The following is a 25,965-nucleotide window of genomic DNA, read 5'->3' on the forward strand; positions in this document are numbered from 1 at the left end:
ATGGATACAGGTGTAACTGGCGTATTCAGGTGTAACTGACGTATTCTAAATGAATGTGTAACTGCTGACGTATTCTAAATGGATACAGGTGTAACTGACGTATTCTAAATGAATGCTAAATGAAGGTGTAACTGCCGTATTCTAAATGGATACAGGTGTAACTGACGTATTCTAAATGGATACAGGTGTATCTGTATTCTAAATGGATACAGGTGTAACTGCCGTATTCTAAATGGATACAGGTGTATCTGGCGTATTCTAAATGGATACAGGTGTAACTGACGTATTCTAAATGGATACAGGTGTAACTGACGTATTCTAAATGGATACAGGTGTGTATTCTAAATGGATACAGGTGTAACTGACGTATTCTAAATGGATACAGGTGTAACTGACGTATTCTAAATGGATACAGGTGTAACTGACGTATTCTAAATGGATACAGGTGTAACTGACGTATTCTAAATGGATACAGGTGTAACTGACGTATTCTAAATGGATACAGGTGTAACTGTATTCTAAATGGATACAGGTGTAACTGGTATTCTAAATGGATACAGGTGTATCTGACGTATTCTAAATGGATACAGGTGTAACTGCGTATTCTAAATGGATACAGGTGTAACTGGCGTATTCTAAAATGGATACAGGTGTAACTGACGTATTCTAAATGGATACAGGTGTAACTGGCGTATTCTAAAGGGAAAGGTCTTTCTGTATTCTAAATGGATACAGGTGTAACTGCGTATTCTAAAAGGGATACAGGTCTTTCTGACGTATTCTAAATGGATACAGGTGTAACTGACGTATTCTAAATGGATACAGGTGTAACTGACGTATTCTAAATGGATACAGGTAAATTAGGTATTCTAAATGGATACAGGTGTAACTGACGTATTCTAAATGGATACAGGTGTAACTGACTTATTCTAAATGGATACAGGTGTAACTGACGTATTCTAAATGGATACAGGTGTAACTGACGTATTCTAAATGGATACAGGTGTAACTGACGTATTCTAAATGGATACAGGTGTATCTGACGTATTCTAAATGGATACAGGTGTAACTGCCGTATTCTAAATGGATACAGGTGTAACTGCCGTATTCTAAATGGATACAGGTGTAACTGACGATATTCTAAATGGATACAGGTGAAACTGACGATATTCTAAATGGATACAGGTGTAACTGACGTATTCTAAATGGATACAGGTGTAACTGAGGTATTCTAAATGGATACAGGTGTATCTGTATTCTAAATGGATACAGGTGTAATTCTAAATGGATACAGGTGTAACTGATGTATTCTAAATGGATACAGGTGTAACTGACGTATTCTAAATGGATACAGGTGTAACTGACGTATTCTAAATGGATACAGGTGTAACTGCCGTATTCTAAATGGATACAGGTGTAACTGCCGTATTCTAAATGGATACAGGTGTGAGGTATTCTAAATGGATACTGACGTATTCTAAATGGATACAGGTGTAACTGACGTATTCTAAATGGATACAGGTGTAACTGACGTATTCTAAATGGATACAGGTGTAACTGAGGTATTCTAAATGGATACAGGTGTATCTGACGTATTCTAAATGGATACAGGTGTAACTGACGTATTCTAAATGGATACAGGTGTAACTAAATGGATACAGGTGTAACTGAGGTATTCTAAATGGATACAGGTGTATCTGACGTATTCTAAATGGATACAGGTGTAACTGACGTATTCTAAATGGATACAGGTGTAACTGACGTATTCTAAATGGATACAGGTGTAACTGACGTATTCTAAATGGATACAGGTGTAACTGAGGTATTCTAAATGGATACAGGTGTAACTGAGGTATTCTAAATGGATACAGGTGTATCTGACGTATTCTAAATGGATACAGGTGTAACTGACGTATTCTAAATGGATACAGGTGTAACTGATGTATTCTAAATGGATACAGGTGTAACTGACGTATTCTAAATGGATACAGGTGTAACTGACGTATTCTAAATGGATACAGGTGTAACTGCCGTATTCTAAATGGATACAGGTGTAACTGACGTATTCTAAATGGATACAGGTGTAACTGACGTATTCTAAATGGATACAGGTGTATCTGACGTATTCTAAATGGATACAGGTGTAACTGACGTATTCTAAATGGATACAGGTGTATCTGACGTATTCTAAATGGATACAGGTGTAACTGCCGTATTCTAAATGGATACAGGTGTAACTGCCGTATTCTAAATGGATACAGGTGTAACTGCCGTATTCTAAATGGATACAGGTGTAACTGCCGTATTCTAAATGGATACAGGTGTAACTGACGTATTCTAAATGGATACAGGTGTAACTGAGGTATTCTAAATGGATACAGGTGTATCTGACGTATTCTAAATGGATACAGGTGTAACTGACGTATTCTAAATGGATACAGGTGTAACTGATGTATTCTAAATGGATACAGGTGTAACTGACGTATTCTAAATGGATACAGGTGTAACTGACGTATTCTAAATGGATACAGGTGTAACTGCCGTATTCTAAATGGATACAGGTGTAACTGACGTATTCTAAATGGATACAGGTGTAACTGAGGTATTCTAAATGGATACAGGTGTATCTGACGTATTCTAAATGGATACAGGTGTAACTGACGTATTCTAAATGGATACAGGTGTAACTCGTATTCTAAATGGATACAGGTGTAACTGACGTATTCTAAATGGATACAGGTGTAACTGACATATTCTAAAGGGATACAGGTCTTTCTGACGTATTCTAAATGGATACAGGTGTAACTGACGTATTCTAAAGGGATACAGGTCTTTCTGACGTATTCTAAATGGATACAGGTGTAACTGACGTATTCTAAATGGATACAGGTGTAACTGACATATTCTAAATGGATACAGGTGTAAATTAGGTATTCTAAATGGATACAGGTGTAACTGACATATTCTAAATGGATACAGGTGTAACTGCCGTATTCTAAATGGATACAGGTGTAACTGACATATTCTAAATGGATACAGGTGTAAATTAGGTATTCTAAATGGATACAGGTGTAACTGACGTATTCTAAATGGATACAGGTGTAACTGACGTATTCTAAATGGATACAGGTGTAACTGACTTATTCTAAATGGATACAGGTGTAACTGACGTATTCTAAATGGATACAGGTGTATCTGACGTATTCTAAATGGATACAGGTGTAACTGACGTATTCTAAATGGATACAGGTGTAACTGACGTATTCTAAATGGATACAGGTGTAACTGACGTATTCTAAATGAATGCAGGTGTAACTGCCGTATTCTAAATGGATACAGGTGTAACTGACGTATTCTAAATGGATACAGGTGTATCTGACGTATTCTAAATGGATACAGGTGTAACTGACGTATTCTAAATGGATACAGGTGTATCTGACGTATTCTAAATGGATACAGGTGTATCTGACGTATTCTAAATGGATACAGGTGTATCTGACGTATTCTAAATGGATACAGGTGTAACTGCCGTATTCTAAATGGATACAGGTGTAACTGACGTATTCTAAATGGATACAGGTGTAACTGAGGTATTCTAAATGGATACAGGTGTATCTGACGTATTCTAAATGGATACAGGTGTAACTGACGTATTCTAAATGGATACAGGTGTAACTGACGTATTCTAAATGGATACAGGTGTAACTGACGTATTCTAAATGGATACAGGTGTAACTGCCGTATTATAAATGGATACAGGTGTAACTGACGTATTCTAAATGGATACAGGTGTAACTGAGGTATTCTAAATGGATACAGGTGTATCTGACGTATTCTAAATGGATACAGGTGTAACTGACGTATTCTAAATGGATACAGGTGTAACTGACGTATTCTAAATGGATACAGGTGTAACTGACGTATTCTAAATGGATACAGGTGTAACTGACGTATTCTAAAGGGATACAGGTCTTTCTGACGTATTCTAAATGGATACAGGTGTAACTGACGTATTCTAAATGGATACAGGTCTTTCTGACGTATTCTAAATGGATACAGGTGTAACTGACGTATTCTAAATGGATACAGGTGTAACTGACGTATTCTAAATGGATACAGGTGTAAATTAGGTATTCTAAATGGATACAGGTGTAACTGACGTATTCTAAATGGATACAGGTGTAACTGACGTATTCTAAATGGATACAGGTGTAACTGACGTATTCTAAATGGATACAGGTGTATCTGACGTATTCTAAATGGATACAGGTGTAACTGACGTATTCTAAATGGATACAGGTGTATCTGACGTATTCTAAATGGATACAGGTGTATCTGACGTATTCTAAATGGAAAGGTGGACGTATTCTAAATGGATACAGGTGTAACTGCCGTATTCTAAATGGATACAGGTGTAACTGACGTATTCTAAATGGATACAGGTGTAACTGAGGTATTCTAAATGGATACAGGTGTATCTGACGTATTCTAAATGGATACAGGTGTAACTGACGTATTCTAAATGGATACAGGTGTAACTGACGTATTCTAAATGGATACAGGTGTAACTGCCGTATTCTAAATGGATACAGGTGTAACTGCCGTATTCTAAATGGATACAGGTGTAACTGACGTATTCTAAATGGATACAGGTGTAACTGAGGTATTCTAAATGGATACAGGTGTATCTGACGTATTCTAAATGGATACAGGTGTAACTGACGTATTCTAAATGGATACAGGTGTAACTGACGTATTCTAAATGGATACAGGTGTAACTGACGTATTCTAAATGGATACAGGTGTAACTGACGTATTCTAAAGGGATACAGGTCTTTCTGACGTATTCTAAATGGATACAGGTGTAACTGACGTATTCTAAAGGGATACAGGTCTTTCTGACGTATTCTAAATGGATACAGGTGTAACTGACGTATTCTAAATGGATACAGGTGTAACTGACGTATTCTAAATGGATACAGGTGTAAATTAGGTATTCTAAATGGATACAGGTGTAACTGACGTATTCTAAATGGATACAGGTGTAACTGACGTATTCTAAATGGATACAGGTGTAACTGACGTATTCTAAATGGATACAGGTGTAACTGACGTATTCTAAATGGATACAGGTGTAACTGACGTATTCTAAATGGATACAGGTGTATCTGACGTATTCTAAATGGATACAGGTGTAACTGCCGTATTCTAAATGGATACAGGTGTAACTGACGTATTCTAAATGGATACAGGTGTAACTGACGTATTCTAAATGGATACAGGTGTAACTGACGTATTCTAAATGGATACAGGTGTAACTGACATATTCTAAATGGATACAGGTGTAACTGACGTATTCTAAATGGATACAGGTGTAACTGACGTATTCTAAATGGATACAGGTGTAACTGACGTATTCTAAATGGATACAGGTGTAACTGACGTATTCTAAATGGATACAGGTGTAACTGACGTATTCTAAATGGATACAGGTGTAACTGACGTATTCTAAATGGATACAGGTGTAACTGACGTATTCTAAATGGATACAGGTGTAACTGACGTATTCTAAATGGATACAGGTGTGTATTCTAAATGGATACAGGTGTATCTGACGTATTCTAAATGGATACAGGTGTAACTGACGTATTCTAAATGGATACAGGTGTAACTGACGTATTCTAAATGGATACAGGTGTAACTGACGTATTCTAAATGGATACAGGGTGTAAAGGGATACAGGTCTTTCTGACGTATTCTAAATGGATACAGGTGTAACTGACGTATTCTAAATGGATACAGGTGTAACTGACATATTCTAAATGGATACAGGTGTAAATTAGGTATTCTAAATGGATACAGGTGTAACTGACATATTCTAAATGGATACAGGTGTAACTGCCGTATTCTAAATGGATACAGGTGTAACTGACATATTCTAAATGGATACAGGTGTAAATGACGTATTCTAAATGGATACAGGTGTAACTGACGTATTCTAAATGGATACAGGTGTAACTGACGTATTCTAAATGGATACAGGTGTAACTGACGTATTCTAAATGGATACAGGTGTAACTGACGTATTCTAAATGGATACAGGTGTAATCTGACGTATTCTAAATGGATACAGGTGTAACTGACGTATTCTAAATGGATACAGGTGTAACTGACGTATTCTAAATGGATACAGGTGTAACTGACGTATTCTAAATGGATACAGGTGTAACTGCCGTATTCTAAATGGATACAGGTGTAACTGACGTATTCTAAATGGATACAGGTGTAACTGACGTATTCTAAATGGATACAGGTGTAACTGACGTATTCTAAATGGATACAGGTGTAACTGAGGTATTCTAAATGGATACAGGTGTATCTGACGTATTCTAAATGGATACAGGTGTAACTGACGTATTCTAAATGGATACAGGTGTAACTGACGTATTCTAAATGGATACAGGTGTAAACGTATTGATACAGGTGTATTCGTATTCTAAATGGATACAGGTGTAACTGACGTATTCTAAATGGATACAGGTGTATCTGACGTATTCTAAATGGATACAGGTGTAACTGACGTATTCTAAATGGATACAGGTGACGTATTCTAAAGGGATACTGACGTATTCTAAATGGATACAGGTGTAACTGACGTATTCTAAATGGATACAGGTGTAACTGACATATTCTAAATGGATACAGGTGTAAATTAGGTATTCTAAATGGATACAGGTGTAACTGACATATTCTAAATGGATACAGGTGTAACGTATTCTAAATGGATACAGGTGTAACTGACATATTCTAAATGGATACAGGTGTAAATTAGGTATTCTAAATGGATACAGGTGTAACTGACGTATTCTAAATGGATACAGGTGTAACTGACGTATTCTAAATGGATACAGGTGTAACTGACTTATTCTAAATGGATACAGGTGTAACTGACGTATTCTAAATGGATACAGGTGTATCTGACGTATTCTAAATGGATACAGGTGTAACTGACGTATTCTAAATGGATACAGGTGTAACTGACGTATTCTAAATGGATACAGGTGTAACTGACGTATTCTAAATGAATGCAGGTGTAACTGCCGTATTCTAAATGGATACAGGTGTAACTGACGTATTCTAAATGGATACAGGTGTATCTGACGTATTCTAAATGGATACAGGTGTAACTGACGTATTCTAAATGGATACAGGTGTATCTGACGTATTCTAAATGGATACAGGTGTAACTGCCGTATTCTAAATGGATACAGGTGTATCTGACGTATTCTAAATGGATACAGGTGTAACTGCCGTATTCTAAATGGATACAGGTGTAACTGACGTATTCTAAATGGATACAGGTGTAACTGAGGTATTCTAAATGGATACAGGTGTATCTGACGTATTCTAAATGGATACAGGTGTAACTGACGTATTCTAAATGGATACAGGTGTAACTGACGTATTCTAAATGGATACAGGTGTAACTGACGTATTCTAAATGGATACAGGTGTAACTGCCGTATTCTAAATGGATACAGGTGTAACTGACGTATTCTAAATGGATACAGGTGTAACTGAGGTATTCTAAATGGATACAGGTGTATCTGACGTATTCTAAATGGATACAGGTGTAACTGACGTATTCTAAATGGATACAGGTGTAACTGACGTATTCTAAATGGATACAGGTGTAACTGACGTATTCTAAATGGATACAGGTGTAACTACGTATTCTAAAGGGATACAGGTCTTTCTGACGTATTCTAAATGGATACAGGTGTAACTGACGTATTCTAAAGGGATACAGGTCTTTCTGACGTATTCTAAATGGATACAGGTGTAACTGACGTATTCTAAATGGATACAGGTGTAACTGACGTATTCTAAATGGATACAGGTGTAAATTAGGTATTCTAAATGGATACAGGTGTAACTGACGTATTCTAAATGGATACAGGTGTAACTGACGTATTCTAAATGGATACAGGTGTAACTGACGTATTCTAAATGGATACAGGTGTAACTGACGTATTCTAAATGGATACAGGTGTAACTGACGTATTCTAAATGGATACAGGTGTATCTGACGTATTCTAAATGGATACAGGTGTAACTGCCGTATTCTAAATGGATACAGGTGTAACTGCCGTATTCTAAATGGATACAGGTGTAACTGACGTATTCTAAATGGATACAGGTGTAACTGACGTATTCTAAATGGATACAGGTGTAACTGAGGTATTCTAAATGGATACAGGTGTAACTGAGGTATTCTAAATGGATACAGGTGTATCTGACGTATTCTAAATGGATACAGGTGTAACTGACGTATTCTAAATGGATACAGGTGTAACTGATGTATTCTAAATGGATACAGGTGTAACTGACGTATTCTAAATGGATACAGGTGTAACTGACGTATTCTAAATGGATACAGGTGTAACTGCCGTATTCTAAATGGATACAGGTGTAACTGACGTATTCTAAATGGATACAGGTGTAACTGAGGTATTCTAAATGGATACAGGTGTATCTGACGTATTCTAAATGGATACAGGTGTAACTGACGTATTCTAAATGGATACAGGTGTAACTGACGTATTCTAAATGGATACAGGTGTAACTGACGTATTCTAAATGGATACAGGTGTAACTGACATATTCTAAAGGGATACAGGTCTTTCTGACGTATTCTAAATGGATACAGGTGTAACTGACGTATTCTAAATGGATACAGGTGTAACTGACATATTCTAAATGGATACAGGTGTAAATTAGGTATTCTAAATGGATACAGGTGTAACTGACATATTCTAAATGGATACAGGTGTAACTGCCGTATTCTAAATGGATACAGGTGTAACTGACATATTCTAAATGGATACAGGTGTAAATTAGGTATTCTAAATGGATACAGGTGTAACTGACGTATTCTAAATGGATACAGGTGTATCTGACGTATTCTAAATGGATACAGGTGTAACTGACGTATTCTAAATGGATACAGGTTGACGTATTCTAAATGGATACAGGTGTAACTGACGTATTCTAAATGGATACAGGTGTAACTGCCGTATTCTAAATGGATACAGGTGTAACTGACGTATTCTAAATGGATACAGGTGTATCTGACGTATTCTAAATGGATACAGGTGTAACTGACGTATTCTAAATGGATACAGGTGTATCTGACGTATTCTAAATGGATACAGGTGTAACTGAGGTATTCTAAATGGATACAGGTGTATCTGACGTATTCTAAATGGATACAGGTGTAACTGACGTATTCTAAATGGATACAGGTGTAACTGACGTATTCTAAATGGATACAGGTGTAACTGCCGTATTCTAAATGGATACAGGTGTAACTGACGTATTCTAAATGGATACAGGTGTAACTGAGGTATTCTAAATGGATACAGGTGTATCTGACGTATTCTAAATGGATACAGGTGTAACTGACGTATTCTAAATGGATACAGGTGTAACTGATGTATTCTAAATGGATACAGGTGTAACTGACGTATTCTAAATGGATACAGGTGTAACTGACGTATTCTAAATGGATACAGGTGTAACTGCCGTATTCTAAATGGATACAGGTGTAACTGACGTATTCTAAATGGATACAGGTGTAACTGAGGTATTCTAAATGGATACAGGTGTATCTGACGTATTCTAAATGGATACAGGTGTAACTGACGTATTCTAAATGGATACAGGTGTAACTGACGTATTCTAAATGGATACAGGTGTAACTGACGTATTCTAAATGGATACAGGTGTAACTGACGTATTCTAAATGGATACAGGTGTAACTGACGTATTCTAAATGGATACAGGTGTAACTGACATATTCTAAATGGATACAGGTGTAAATTAGGTATTCTAAATGGATACAGGTGTAACTGACATATTCTAAATGGATACAGGTGTAACTGCCGTATTCTAAATGGATACAGGTGTAACTGACATATTCTAAATGGATACAGGTGTAACTTAGGTATTCTAAATGGATACAGGTGTAACTGACGTATTCTAAATGGATACAGGTGTAACTGACGTATTCTAAATGGATACAGGTGTAACTGACTTATTCTAAATGGATACAGGTGTAACTGACGTATTCTAAATGGATACAGGTGTATCTGACGTATTCTAAATGGATACAGGTGTAACTGACGTATTCTAAATGGATACAGGTGTAACTGACGTATTCTAAATGGATACAGGTGTAACTGACGTATTCTAAATGAATGCAGGTGTAACTGCCGTATTCTAAATGGATACAGGTGTAACTGACGTATTCTAAATGGATACAGGTGTATCTGACGTATTCTAAATGGATACAGGTGTAACTGACGTATTCTAAATGGATACAGGTGTATCTGACGTATTCTAAATGGATACAGGTGTAACTGCCGTATTCTAAATGGATACAGGTGTATCTGACGTATTCTAAATGGATACAGGTGTAACTGCCGTATTCTAAATGGATACAGGTGTAACTGACGTATTCTAAATGGATACAGGTGTAACTGAGGTATTCTAAATGGATACAGGTGTATCTGACGTATTCTAAATGGATACAGGTGTAACTGACGTATTCTAAATGGATACAGGTGTAACTGACGTATTCTAAATGGATACAGGTGTAACTGACGTATTCTAAATGGATACAGGTGTAACTGTATTCTAAATGGATACAGGTGTAACTGACGTATTCTAAATGGATACAGGTGTAACTGAGGTATTCTAAATGGATACAGGTGTATCTGACGTATTCTAAATGGATACAGGTGTAACTGACGTATTCTAAATGGATACAGGTGTAACTGACGTATTCTAAATGGATACAGGTGTAACTGACGTATTCTAAATGGATACAGGTGTAACTACGTATTCTAAATGGATACAGGTGTATCTGACGTATTCTAAATGGATACAGGTGTAACTGACGTATTCTAAATGGATACAGGTGTATCTGACGTATTCTAAATGGATACAGGTGTAACTGACGTATTCTAAATGGATACAGGTGTAACTGCCGTATTCTAAATGGATACAGGTGTAACTGCCGTATTCTAAATGGATACAGGTGTAACTGACGTATTCTAAATGGATACAGGTGTAACTGACGTATTCTAAATGGATACAGGTGTAACTGAGGTATTCTAAATGGATACAGGTGTAACTGACGTATTCTAAATGGATACAGGTGTGTATTCTAAATGGATACAGGTGTAACTGACGTATTCTAAATGGATACAGGTGTAACTGACATATTCTAAATGGATACAGGTGTAACTGACGTATTCTAAATGGATACAGGTGTAACTGACGTATTCTAAATGGATACAGGTGTAACTGACGTATTCTAAATGGATACATCTGACGTATTCTAAATGGATACAGGTGTAACTGACGTATTCTAAATGGATACAGGTGTAACTGACGTATTCTAAATGGATACAGGTGTGTATTCTAAATGAATACAGGTGTAACTGCCGTATTCTAAATGGATACAGGTGTAACTGACGTATTCTAAATGGATACAGGTGTATCTGACGTATTCTAAATGGATACAGGTGTAACTGACGTATTCTAAATGGATACAGGTGTATCTGACGTATTCTAAATGGATACAGGTGTAACTGACGTATTCTAAATGGATACAGGTGTATCTGACGTATTCTAAATGGATACAGGTGTAACTGACGTATTCTAAATGGATACAGGTGTAACTGACGTATTCTAAATGGATACAGGTGTAACTGAGGTATTCTAAATGGATACAGGTGTATCTGACGTATTCTAAATGGATACAGGTGTAACTGACGTATTCTAAATGGATACAGGTGTAACTGACGTATTCTAAATGGATACAGGTGTAACTGACGTATTCTAAATGGATACAGGTGTAACTGCCGTATTCTAAATGGATACAGGTGTAACTGACGTATTCTAAATGGATACAGGTGTAACTGAGGTATTCTAAATGGATACAGGTGTATCTGACGTATTCTAAATGGATACAGGTGTAACTGACGTATTCTAAATGGATATAACTGACGTATTCTAAATGGATACAGGTGTAACTGACGTATTCTAAATGGATACAGGTGTAACTGACGTATTCTAAAGGGATACAGGTCTTTCTGACGTATTCTAAATGGATACAGGTGTAACTGACGTATTCTAAAGGGATACAGGTCTTTCTGACGTATTCTAAATGGATACAGGTGTAACTGACGTATTCTAAATGGATACAGGTGTAACTGACGTATTCTAAATGGATACAGGTGTAAATTAGGTATTCTAAATGGATACAGGTGTAACTGACGTATTCTAAATGGATACAGGTGTAACTGACGTATTCTAAATGGATACAGGTGTAACTGACGTATTCTAAATGGATACAGGTGTAACTGACGTATTCTAAATGGATACAGGTGTAACTACGTATTCTAAATGGATACAGGTGTATCTGACGTATTCTAAATGGATACAGGTGTAACTGCCGTATTCTAAATGGATACAGGTGTAACTGCCGTATTCTAAATGGATACAGGTGTAACTGACGTATTCTAAATGGATACAGGTGTAACTGACGTATTCTAAATGGATACAGGTGTAACTGAGGTATTCTAAATGGATACAGGTGTAACTGAGGTATTCTAAATGGATACAGGTGTAACTGACGTATTCTAAATGGATACAGGTGTAACTGACGTATTCTAAATGGATACAGGTGTAACTGATGTATTCTAAATGGATACAGGTGTAACTGACGTATTCTAAATGGATACAGGTGTAACTGACGTATTCTAAATGGATACAGGTGTAACTGCCGTATTCTAAATGGATACAGGTGTAACTGACGTATTCTAAATGGATACAGGTGTAACTGAGGTATTCTAAATGGATACAGGTGTATCTGACGTATTCTAAATGGATACAGGTGTAACTGACGTATTCTAAATGGATACAGGTGTAACTGACGTATTCTAAATGGATACAGGTGTAACTGACGTATTCTAAATGGATACAGGTGTAACTGACATATTCTAAAGGGATACAGGTCTTTCTGACGTATTCTAAATGGATACAGGTGTAACTGACGTATTCTAAATGGATACAGGTGTAACTGACATATTCTAAATGGATACAGGTGTAAATTAGGTATTCTAAATGGATACAGGTGTAACTGACATATTCTAAATGGATACAGGTGTAACTGCCGTATTCTAAATGGATACAGGTGTAACTGACATATTCTAAATGGATACAGGTGTAAATTAGGTATTCTAAATGGATACAGGTGTAACTGACGTATTCTAAATGGATACAGGTGTAACTGACGTATTCTAAATGGATACAGGTGTAACTGACTTATTCTAAATGGATACAGGTGTAACTGACGTATTCTAAATGGATACAGGTGTATCTGACGTATTCTAAATGGATACAGGTGTAACTGACGTATTCTAAATGGATACAGGTGCAACTGACGTATTCTAAATGGATACAGGTGTAACTGACGTATTCTAAATGAATGCAGGTGTAACTGCCGTATTCTAAATGGATACAGGTGTAACTGACGTATTCTAAATGGATACAGGTGTATCTGACGTATTCTAAATGGATACAGGTGTAACTGACGTATTCTAAATGGATACAGGTGTATCTGACGTATTCTAAATGGATACAGGTGTAACTGAGGTATTCTAAATGGATACAGGTGTATCTGACGTATTCTAAATGGATACAGGTGTAACTGACGTATTCTAAATGGATACAGGTGTAACTGACGTATTCTAAATGGATACAGGTGTAACTGCCGTATTCTAAATGGATACAGGTGTAACTGAGGTATTCTAAATGGATACAGGTGTAACTGAGGTATTCTAAATGGATACAGGTGTATCTGACGTATTCTAAATGGATACAGGTGTAACTGACGTATTCTAAATGGATACAGGTGTAACTGATGTATTCTAAATGGATACAGGTGTAACTGACGTATTCTAAATGGATACAGGTGTAACTGACGTATTCTAAATGGATACAGGTGTAACTGCCGTATTCTAAATGGATACAGGTGTAACTGACGTATTCTAAATGGATACAGGTGTAACTGAGGTATTCTAAATGGATACAGGTGTATCTGACGTATTCTAAATGGATACAGGTGTAACTGACGTATTCTAAATGGATACAGGTGTAACTGACGTATTCTAAATGGATACAGGTGTAACTGACGTATTCTAAATGGATACAGGTGTAACTGACGTATTCTAAATGGATACAGGTGTAACTGACGTATTCTAAATGGATACAGGTGTAACTGACATATTCTAAATGGATACAGGTGTAAATTAGGTATTCTAAATGGATACAGGTGTAACTGACATATTCTAAATGGATACAGGTGTAACTGCCGTATTCTAAATGGATACAGGTGTAACTGACATATTCTAAATGGATACAGGTGTAAATTAGGTATTCTAAATGGATACAGGTGTAACTGACGTATTCTAAATGGATACAGGTGTAACTGACGTATTCTAAATGGATACAGGTGTAACTGACTTATTCTAAATGGATACAGGTGTAACTGACGTATTCTAAATGGATACAGGTGTATCTGACGTATTCTAAATGGATACAGGTGTAACTGACGTATTCTAAATGGATACAGTGTAACTGACGTATTCTAAATGGATACAGGTGTAACTGACGTATTCTAAATGAATGCAGGTGTAACTGCCGTATTCTAAATGGATACAGGTGTAACTGACGTATTCTAAATGGATACAGGTGTATCTGACGTATTCTAAATGGATACAGGTGTAACTGACGTATTCTAAATGGATACAGGTGTATCTGACGTATTCTAAATGGATACAGGTGTAACTGACGTATTCTAAATGGATACAGGTGTATCTGACGTATTCTAAATGGATACAGGTGTAACTGCCGTATTCTAAATGGATACAGGTGTAACTGACGTATTCTAAATGGATACAGGTGTAACTGAGGTATTCTAAATGGATACAGGTGTATCTGACGTATTCTAAATGGATACAGGTGTAACTGACGTATTCTAAATGGATACAGGTGTAACTGACGTATTCTAAATGGATACAGGTGTAACTGACGTATTCTAAATGGATACAGGTGTAACTGCCATATTCTAAATGGATACAGGTGTAACTGACGTATTCTAAATGGATACAGGTGTAACTGAGGTATTCTAAATGGATACAGGTGTATCTGACGTATTCTAAATGGATACAGGTGTAACTGACGTATTCTAAATGGATACAGGTGTAACTGACGTATTCTAAATGGATACAGGTGTAACTGACGTATTCTAAATGGATACAGGTGTAACTGACGTATTCTAAATGGATACAGGTGTATCTGACGTATTCTAAATGGATACAGGTGTAACTGACGTATTCTAAATGGATACAGGTGTATCTGACGTATTCTAAATGGATACAGGTGTAACTGCCGTATTCTAAATGGATACAGGTGTAACTGCCGTATTCTAAATGGATACAGGTGTAACTGCCGTATTCTAAATGGATACAGGTGTAACTGACGTATTCTAAATGGATACAGGTGTAACTGACGTATTCTAAATGGATACAGGTGTAACTGAGGTATTCTAAATGGATACAGGTGTATCTGACGTATTCTAAATGGATACAGGTGTAACTGACGTATTCTAAATGGATACAGGTGTAACTGACGTATTCTAAATGGATACAGGTGTAACTGACGTATTCTAAATGGATACAGGTCTTTCTGACGTATTCTAAATGGATACAGGTGTAACTGACGTATTCTAAATGGATACAGGTGTTTCTGACGTATTCTAAATGGATACAGGTGTAACTGACGTATTCTAAATGGATACAGGTGTAACTGATATTCTAAATGGATACAGGTGTAGGTATTCTAAATGGATACAGGTATTCTAAATGGATACAGGTGTAACTGCCGTATTCTAAATGGATACAGGTGTAACTGACATATTCTAAATGGATACAGGTGTAACTGAGGTATTCTAAATGGATACAGGTGTAACTGACGTATTCTAAATGGATACAGGTGTAACTGACGTATTCTAAATGGATACAGGTGTAACTGACGTATTCTAAATGGATACAGGTGTAACTGACGTATTCTAAATGGATACAGGTGTAACTGACGTATTCTAAATGGATACAGGTGTAACTGACGTATTCTAAATGGATACAGGTGTATCTGACGTATTCTAAATGGATACAGGTGTAACTGACGTATTCTAAATGGATACAGGTGTATCTGACGTATTCTAAATGGATACAGGTGTAACTGCCGTATTCTAAATGGATAAATGGTATTCTAAATGGATACAGGTGTAACTGACGTATTCTAAATGGATACAGGTGTAACTGACGTATTCTAAATGGATACAGGTGTAACTGACGTATTCTAAATGGATACAGGTGTAACTGAGGTATTCTAAATGGATACAGGTGTATCTGACGTATTCTAAATGGATACAGGTGTAACTGACGTATTCTAAATGGATACAGGTGTGACGTATTCTAAATGGATACAGGTGTAACTGACATATTCTAAATGGATACAGGTGTAAATTGTATTCTAAATGGATACAGGTGTAACTGACATATTCTAAATGGATACAGGTGTAACTGCCGTATTCTAAATGGATACAGGTGTAACTGACATATTCTAAATGGATACAGGTGTAAATTAGGTATTCTAAATGGATACAGGTGTAACTGACGTATTCTAAATGGATACAGGTGTAACTGACGTATTCTAAATGGATACAGGTGACTTATTCTAAATGGATACAGGTGTAACTGACGTATTCTAAATGGATACAGGTGTATCTGACGTATTCTAAATGGATACAGGTGTAACTGACGTATTCTAAATGGATACAGGTGTAACTGACGTATTCTAAATGGATACAGGTGTAACTGACGTATTCTAAATGAATGCAGGTGTAACTGCCGTATTCTAAATGGATACAGGTGTAACTGACGTATTCTAAATGGATACAGGTGTATCTGACGTATTCTAAATGGATACAGGTGTAACTGACGTATTCTAAATGGATACAGGTGTATCTGACGTATTCTAAATGGATACAGGTGTAACTGCCGTATTCTAAATGGATACAGGTGTATCTGACGTATTCTAAATGGATACAGGTGTAACTGCCGTATTCTAAATGGATACAGGTGTAACTGACGTATTCTAAATGGATACAGGTGTAACTGAGGTATTCTAAATGGATACAGGTGTATCTGACGTATTCTAAATGGATACAGGTGTAACTGACGTATTCTAAATGGATACAGGTGTAACTGACGTATTCTAAATGGATACAGGTGTAACTGACGTATTCTAAATGGATACAGGTGTAACTGACATATTCTAAATGGATACAGGTGTAAATTAGGTATTCTAAATGGATACAGGTGTAACTGACATATTCTAAATGGATACAGGTGTAACTGCCGTATTCTAAATGGATACAGGTGTAACTGACATATTCTAAATGGATACAGGTGTAATTCTAAATGGATACAGGTGTAACTGACGTATTCTAAATGGATACAGGTGTAACTGACGTATTCTAAATGGATACAGGTGTAACTGACTTATTCTAAATGGATACAGGTGTAACTGACGTATTCTAAATGGATACAGGTGTATCTGACGTATTCTAAATGGATACAGGTGTAACTGACGTATTCTAAATGGATACAGGTGTAACTGACGTATTCTAAATGGATACAGGTGTAACTGACGTATTCTAAATGAATGCAGGTGTAACTGCCGTATTCTAAATGGATACAGGTGTAACTGACGTATTCTAAATGGATACAGGTGTATCTGACGTATTCTAAATGGATACAGGTGTAACTGACGTATTCTAAATGGATACAGGTGTATCTGACGTATTCTAAATGGATACAGGTGTAACTGCCGTATTCTAAATGGATACAGGTGTATCTGACGTATTCTAAATGGATACAGGTGTAACTGCCGTATTCTAAATGGATACAGGTGTAACTGACGTATTCTAAATGGATACAGGTGTAACTGAGGTATTCTAAATGGATACAGGTGTATCTGACGTATTCTAAATGGATACAGGTGTAACTGACGTATTCTAAATGGATACAGGTGTAACTGACGTATTCTAAATGGATACAGGTGTAACTGACGTATTCTAAATGGATACAGGTGTAACTGCCGTATTCTAAATGGATACAGGTGTAACTGACGTATTCTAAATGGATACAGGTGTAACTGAGGTATTCTAAATGGATACATCTGACGTATTCTAAATGGATACAGGTGTAACTGACGTATTCTAAATGGATACAGGTGTAACTGACGTATTCTAAATGGATACAGGTGTAACTGACGTATTCTAAATGGATACAGGTGTAACTGAATTCTAAAGGGATACAGGTCTTTCTGACGTATTCTAAATGGATACAGGTGTAACTGACGTATTCTAAAGGGATACAGGTCTTTCTGACGTATTCTAAATGGATACAGGTGTAACTGACGTATTCTAAATGGATACAGGTGTAACTGACGTATTCTAAATGGATACAGGTGTAAATTAGGTATTCTAAATGGATACAGGTGTAACTGACGTATTCTAAATGGATACAGGTGTAACTGACGTATTCTAAATGGATACAGGTGTAACTGACGTATTCTAAATGGATACAGGTGTAACTGACGTATTCTAAATGGATACAGGTGTAACTGACGTATTCTAAATGGATACAGGTGTAACTGCCGTATTCTAAATGGATACAGGTGTAACTGACGTATTCTAAATGGATACAGGTGTATCTGACGTATTCTAAATGGATACAGGTGTAACTGACTTATTCTAAATGGATACAGGTGTAACTGACGTATTCTAAATGGATACAGGTGTAACTGACGTATTCTAAATGGATACAGTGTAACTGACATATTCTAAATGGATACGTATTCTAAATGGATACAGGTGTAACTGACGTATTCTAAATGGATACAGGTGTAACTGACGTATTCTAAATGGATACAGGTGTAACTGACTTATTCTAAATGGATACAGGTGTCGTATTCTAAATGGATACAGGTGTATCTGACGTATTCTAAATGGATACAGGTGTAACTGACGTATTCTAAATGGATACAGGTGTAACTGACGTATTCTAAATGGATACAGGTGTAACTGACGTATTCTAAATGAATGCAGGTGTAACTGCCGTATTCTAAATGGATACAGGTGTAACTGACGTATTCTAAATGGATACAGGTGTATCTGACGTATTCTAAATGGATACAGGTGTAACTGACGTATTCTAAATGGATACAGGTGTATCTGACGTATTCTAAATGGATACAGGTGTAACTGAGGTATTCTAAATGGATACAGGTGTATCTGACGTATTCTAAATGGATACAGGTGTAACTCGTATTCTAAATGGATACAGGTGTAACTGACGTATTCTAAATGGATACAGGTGTAACTGACGTATTCTAAATGGATACAGGTGTATCTGACGTATTCTAAATGGATACAGGTGTAACTGACGTATTCTAAATGGATACAGGTGTAACTGACGTATTCTAAATGGATACAGGTGTAACTGACGTATTCTAAATGGATACAGGTGTAACTGACATATTCTAAATGGATACAGGTGTAAATTAGGTATTCTAAATGGATACAGGTGTAACTGACATATTCTAAATGGATACAGGTGTAACTGCCGTATTCTAAATGGATACAGGTGTAACTGACATATTCTAAATGGATACAGGTGTAAATTAGGTATTCTAAATGGATACAGGTGTAACTGACGTATTCTAAATGGATACAGGTGTAACTGACGTATTCTAAATGGATACAGGTGTAACTGACTTATTCTAAATGGATACAGGTGTAACTGACGTATTCTAAATGGATACAGGTGTAATCTGACGTATTCTAAATGGATACAGGTGTAACTGACGTATTCTAAATGGATACAGGTGTAACTGACGTATTCTAAATGGATACAGGTGTAACTGACGTATTCTAAATGAATGCAGGTGTAACTGCCGTATTCTAAATGGATACAGGTGTAACTGACGTATTCTAAATGGATACAGGTGTATCTGACGTATTCTAAATGGATACAGGTGTAACTGACGTATTCTAAATGGATACAGGTGTATCTGACGTATTCTAAATGGATACAGGTGTAACTGCCGTATTCTAAATGGATACAGGTGTATCTGACGTATTCTAAATGGATACAGGTGTAACTGCCGTATTCTAAATGGATACAGGTGTAACTGACGTATTCTAAATGGATACAGGTGTAACTGAGGTATTCTAAATGGATACAGGTGTATCTGACGTATTCTAAATGGATACAGGTGTAACTGACGTATTCTAAATGGATACAGGTGTAACTGACGTATTCTAAATGGATACAGGTGTAACTGACGTATTCTAAATGGATACAGGTGTAACTGCCGTATTCTAAATGGATACAGGTGTAACTGACGTATTCTAAATGGATACAGGTGTAACTGAGGTATTCTAAATGGATACAGGTGTATCTGACGTATTCTAAATGGATACAGGTGTAACTGACGTATTCTAAATGGATACAGGTGTAACTGACGTATTCTAAATGGATACAGGTGTAACTGACGTATTCTAAATGGATACAGGTGTAACTGACGTATTCTAAAGGGATACAGGTCTTTCTGACGTATTCTAAATGGATACAGGTGTAACTGACGTATTCTAAAGGGATACAGGTCTTTCTGACGTATTCTAAATGGATACAGGTGTAACTGACGTATTCTAAATGGATACAGGTGTAACTGACGTATTCTAAATGGATACAGGTGTAAATTAGGTATTCTAAATGGATACAGGTGTAACTGACGTATTCTAAATGGATACAGGTGTAACTGACGTATTCTAAATGGATACAGGTGTAACTGACGTATTCTAAATGGATACAGGTGTAACTGACGTATTCTAAATGGATACAGGTGTAACTGACGTATTCTAAATGAACAGGTGTAACTGCCGTATTCTAAATGGATACAGGTGTAACTGTATTCTAAATGGATACAGGTGTATCTGACGTATTCTAAATGGATACAGGTGTAACTGACGTATTCTAAATGGATACAGGTGTAACTGACGTATTCTAAATGGATACAGGTGTAACTGACGTATTCTAAATGGATACAGGTGTAACTGACGTATTCTAAATGGATACAGGTGTAACTGACGTATTCTAAATGAATACAGGTGTAACGTATTCTAAATGGATACAGGTGTAACTGACGTATTCTAAATGGATACAGGTGTATCTGACGTATTCTAAATGGATACAGGTGTAACTGACGTATTCTAAATGGATACAGGTGTATCTGACGTATTCTAAATGGATACAGGTGTAACTGACGTATTCTAAATGGATACAGGTGTAACTGTATTCTAAATGGATACAGGTGTAACTGCCGTATTCTAAATGGATACAGGTGTAACTGCCGTATTCTAAATGGATACAGGTGTAACTGACGTATTCTAAATGGATACAGGTGTAACTGAGGTATTCTAAATGGATACAGGTGTATCTGACGTATTCTAAATGGATACAGGTGTAACTGACGTATTCTAAATGGATACAGGTGTAACTGACGTATTCTAAATGGATACAGGTGTAACTAATTCTAAAGGGATACAGGTCTTTCTGACGTATTCTAAATGGATACAGGTGTAACTGACGTATTCTAAAGGGATACAGGTCTTTCTGACGTATTCTAAATGGATACAGGTGTAACTGACGTATTCTAAATGGATACAGGTGTAACTGACATATTCTAAATGGATACAGGTGTAAATTAGGTATTCTAAATGGATACAGGTGTAACTGACATATTCTAAATGGATACAGGTGTAACTGCCGTATTCTAAATGGATACAGGTGTAACTGACATATTCTAAATGGATACAGGTGTAAATTAGGTATTCTAAATGGATACAGGTGTAACTGACGTATTCTAAATGGATACAGGTGTAACTGACGTATTCTAAATGGATACAGGTGTAACTGACGTATTCTAAATGGATACAGGTGTAACTGACGTATTCTAAATGAATGCAGGTGTAACTGCCGTATTCTAAATGGATACAGGTGTAACTGACGTATTCTAAATGGATACAGGTGTATCTGACGTATTCTAAATGGATACAGGTGTAACTGACGTATTCTAAATGGATACAGGTGTGTAACTAAATGGATACAGGTGTAACTGCCGTATTCTAAATGGATACAGGTGTAACTGCCGTATTCTAAATGGATACAGGTGTAACTGCCGTATTCTAAATGGATACAGGTGTAACTGCCGTATTCTAAATGGATACAGGTGTAACTGACGTATTCTAAATGGATACAGGTGTAACTGAGGTATTCTAAATGGATACAGGTGTATCTGACGTATTCTAAATGGATACAGGTGTAACTGACGTATTCTAAATGGATACAGGTGTAACTGACGTATTCTAAATGGATACAGGTGTAACTGACATATTCTAAAGGGATACAGGTCTTTCTGACGTATTCTAAATGGATACAGGTGTAACTGACGTATTCTAAAGGGATACAGGTCTTTCTGACGTATTCTAAATGGATACAGGTGTAACTGACGTATTCTAAATGGATACAGGTGTAACTGACATATTCTAAATGGATACAGGTGTAAATTAGGTATTCTAAATGGATACAGGTGTAACTGACATATTCTAAATGGATACAGGTGTAACTGCCGTATTCTAAATGGATACAGGTGTAACTGACATATTCTAAATGGATACAGGTGTAAATTAGGTATTCTAAATGGATACAGGTGTAACTGACGTATTCTAAATGGATACAGGTGTAACTGACGTATTCTAAATGGATACAGGTGTAACTGACTTATTCTAAATGGATACAGGTGTAACTGACGTATTCTAAATGGATACAGGTGTATCTGACGTATTCTAAATGGATACAGGTGTAACTGACGTATTCTAAATGGATACAGGTGTAACTGACGTATTCTAAATGAATGCAGGTGTAACTGCCGTATTCTAAATGGATACAGGTGTAACTGACGTATTCTAAATGGATACAGGTGTATCTGACGTATTCTAAATGGATACAGGTGTAACTGACGTATTCTAAATGGATACAGGTGTATCTGACGTATTCTAAATGGATACAGGTGTAACTGACGTATTCTAAATGGATACAGGTGTAACTGACGTATTCTAAATGAATGCAGGTGTAACTGCCGTATTCTAAATGGATACAGGTGTAACTGACGTATTCTAAATGGATACAGGTGTATCTGACGTATTCTAAATGGATACAGGTGTAACTGACGTATTCTAAATGGATACAGGTGTATCTGACGTATTCTAAATGGATACAGGTGTAACTGCCGTATTCTAAATGGATACAGGTGTATCTGACGTATTCTAAATGGATACAGGTGTAACTGCCGTATTCTAAATGGATACAGGTGTAACTGACGTATTCTAAATGGATACAGGTGTAACTGAGGTATTCTAAATGGATACAGGTGTATCTGACGTATTCTAAATGGATACAGGTGTAACTGACGTATTCTAAATGGATACAGGTGTAACTGCCGTATTCTAAATGGATACAGGTGTAACTGACGTATTCTAAATGGATACAGGTGTAACTGAGGTATTCTAAATGGATACAGGTGTATCTGACGTATTCTAAATGGATACAGGTGTAACTGACGTATTCTAAATGGATACAGGTGTAACTGACGTATTCTAAATGGATACAGGTGTAACTGACGTATTCTAAATGGATACAGGTGTAACTGAATTCTAAAGGGATACAGGTCTTTCTGACGTATTCTAAATGGATACAGGTGTAACTGACGTATTCTAAATGGATACAGGTGTAACTGACGTATTCTAAATGGATACAGGTGTAAATTAGGTATTCTAAATGGATACAGGTGTAACTGACGTATTCTAAATGGATACAGGTGTAACTGACGTATTCTAAATGGATACAGGTGTAACTGCCGTATTCTAAATGGATACAGGTGTAACTGCCGTATTCTAAATGGATACAGGTGTAACTGCCGTATTCTAAATGGATACAGGTGTAACTGACGTATTCTAAATGGATACAGGTGTAACTGACGTATTCTAAATGGATACAGGTGTAACTGAGGTATTCTAAATGGATACAGGTGTAACTGCCGTATTCTAAATGGATACAGGTGTAACTGACGTATTCTAAATGGATACAGGTGTAACTGACTTATTCTAAATGGATACAGGTGTAACTGACATATTCTAAATGGATACAGGTGTAACTGAGGTATTCTAAATGGATACAGGTGTAACTGCCGTATTCTAAATTGATACATGTGTATCTGCCGTATTCTAAATGGATACAGGTGAAACTGCCGTATTCTAAATGGATACAGGTGTAACTGCCGTATTCTAAATGGATACGGGTGTAACTGCCGTATTCTACATTTACATTTACATTTAAGTCATTTAGCAGACGCTCTTATCCAGAGCGACTTACAAATTGGTGCTTTCACCTTATGACATCCAGTGGAACAGCCACTTTACAATAGTGCATCTAGGTCTTTTAAGGGGGAGGGGAGAAGGATTACTTTATCTATCCTAGGTATTCCTTAAAGAGGTGGGGTTTCAGGTGTCTCGGAAGGTGGTGATTGACTCCGCTGTCCTGTCGTGAGGGAGTTTGTTCCAAATGGATACAGCGAACAGTTTTGACTGGGCTGAGCGGGAACTGTACTTCTCAGTGGTAAGGCGAGCAGGCCAGAGGTGGATACAGTGCCCTTGTTTGGGTGTAGGGCCTGATCAGAGCCTGGAGGTAGTGAGGTGCCGTTCCCCTCACAGCTCCGTAGGCAAGCACCATGGTCTTCTAAATGGATACTGGAAGCCAGTGTAACGTGAGAGAACTTGGGAAGGTTGAACACCAGACGGGCTGCGGCGTTCTGGATGAGTTTAGGGGTTTAATGGCACAGGCAGGGAGCCCAGCCAACAGCGAGTTGCAGTAATCCAGACGGGAGATGACAAGTGCCTGGATTAGGACCTGCGCCGCTTCCTGTGTGAGGCATGGGTCGTACTCTGCGGATGTTGTAAATGAATACAGGAACGGGCCACCGCCTTGATGTTATTTAACAGGGTGTTGTCCAGGATCACGCCAAGGTTCTTAGCGCTCTGGGACGAGGACAAATGGATACAGGTGAGATCATGGAACGGGCAGTCCTTCCCCGGGAGGAAGAGCAGCTCCGTCTTCGAGGTTAAATGGTCATCCACACTGGTGCCAGACATGCAGAGATGCGATTCGCCACCTGGTCGTCAGAAGGGGGAAAGGAGAAGATTAATTGTTCTAAATGTCTGATAGCAATGATAGGAGAGACCATGTGAGGTTATGACAGAGCCAAGTGACTTGGTGTATAGCGAGAAAAGGGCCTAGAACAGAGCCCTGGGGACACCAGTGGTGAGAGCACGTGGTGAGGCACGGATTCTCGCCACGCCACCTGGTAGGAGCGACCTGTCAGGTAGGACGCAACAAGCGTGGGCCGCTCCGGAGATGCCCAACTCGGAGAGGGTGGAGGAGGATCTGATGGTTCACAGTATCGAAGGCAGCCGATAGGTCTAGAAGGATGACAGAGTTGTAAGCAGTGCGGAGCGCCTCCGTGATACAGAGAAAATCTCAGTTGAATGACTAGTCTTGAAACCTGACTGATTTGGATCAAGAAGGTCATTCTGAGAGATAGCAGGGAGAGCTGGCCAAGGACGGCACGTTCAAAGTTTTGGATAAAGAA

Source organism: Oncorhynchus nerka, linkage group LG13 (genome assembly GCF_034236695.1).
Source record: "Oncorhynchus nerka isolate Pitt River linkage group LG13, Oner_Uvic_2.0, whole genome shotgun sequence".
In the NCBI taxonomy this organism is placed as follows: domain Eukaryota; kingdom Metazoa; phylum Chordata; class Actinopteri; order Salmoniformes; family Salmonidae; genus Oncorhynchus; species Oncorhynchus nerka.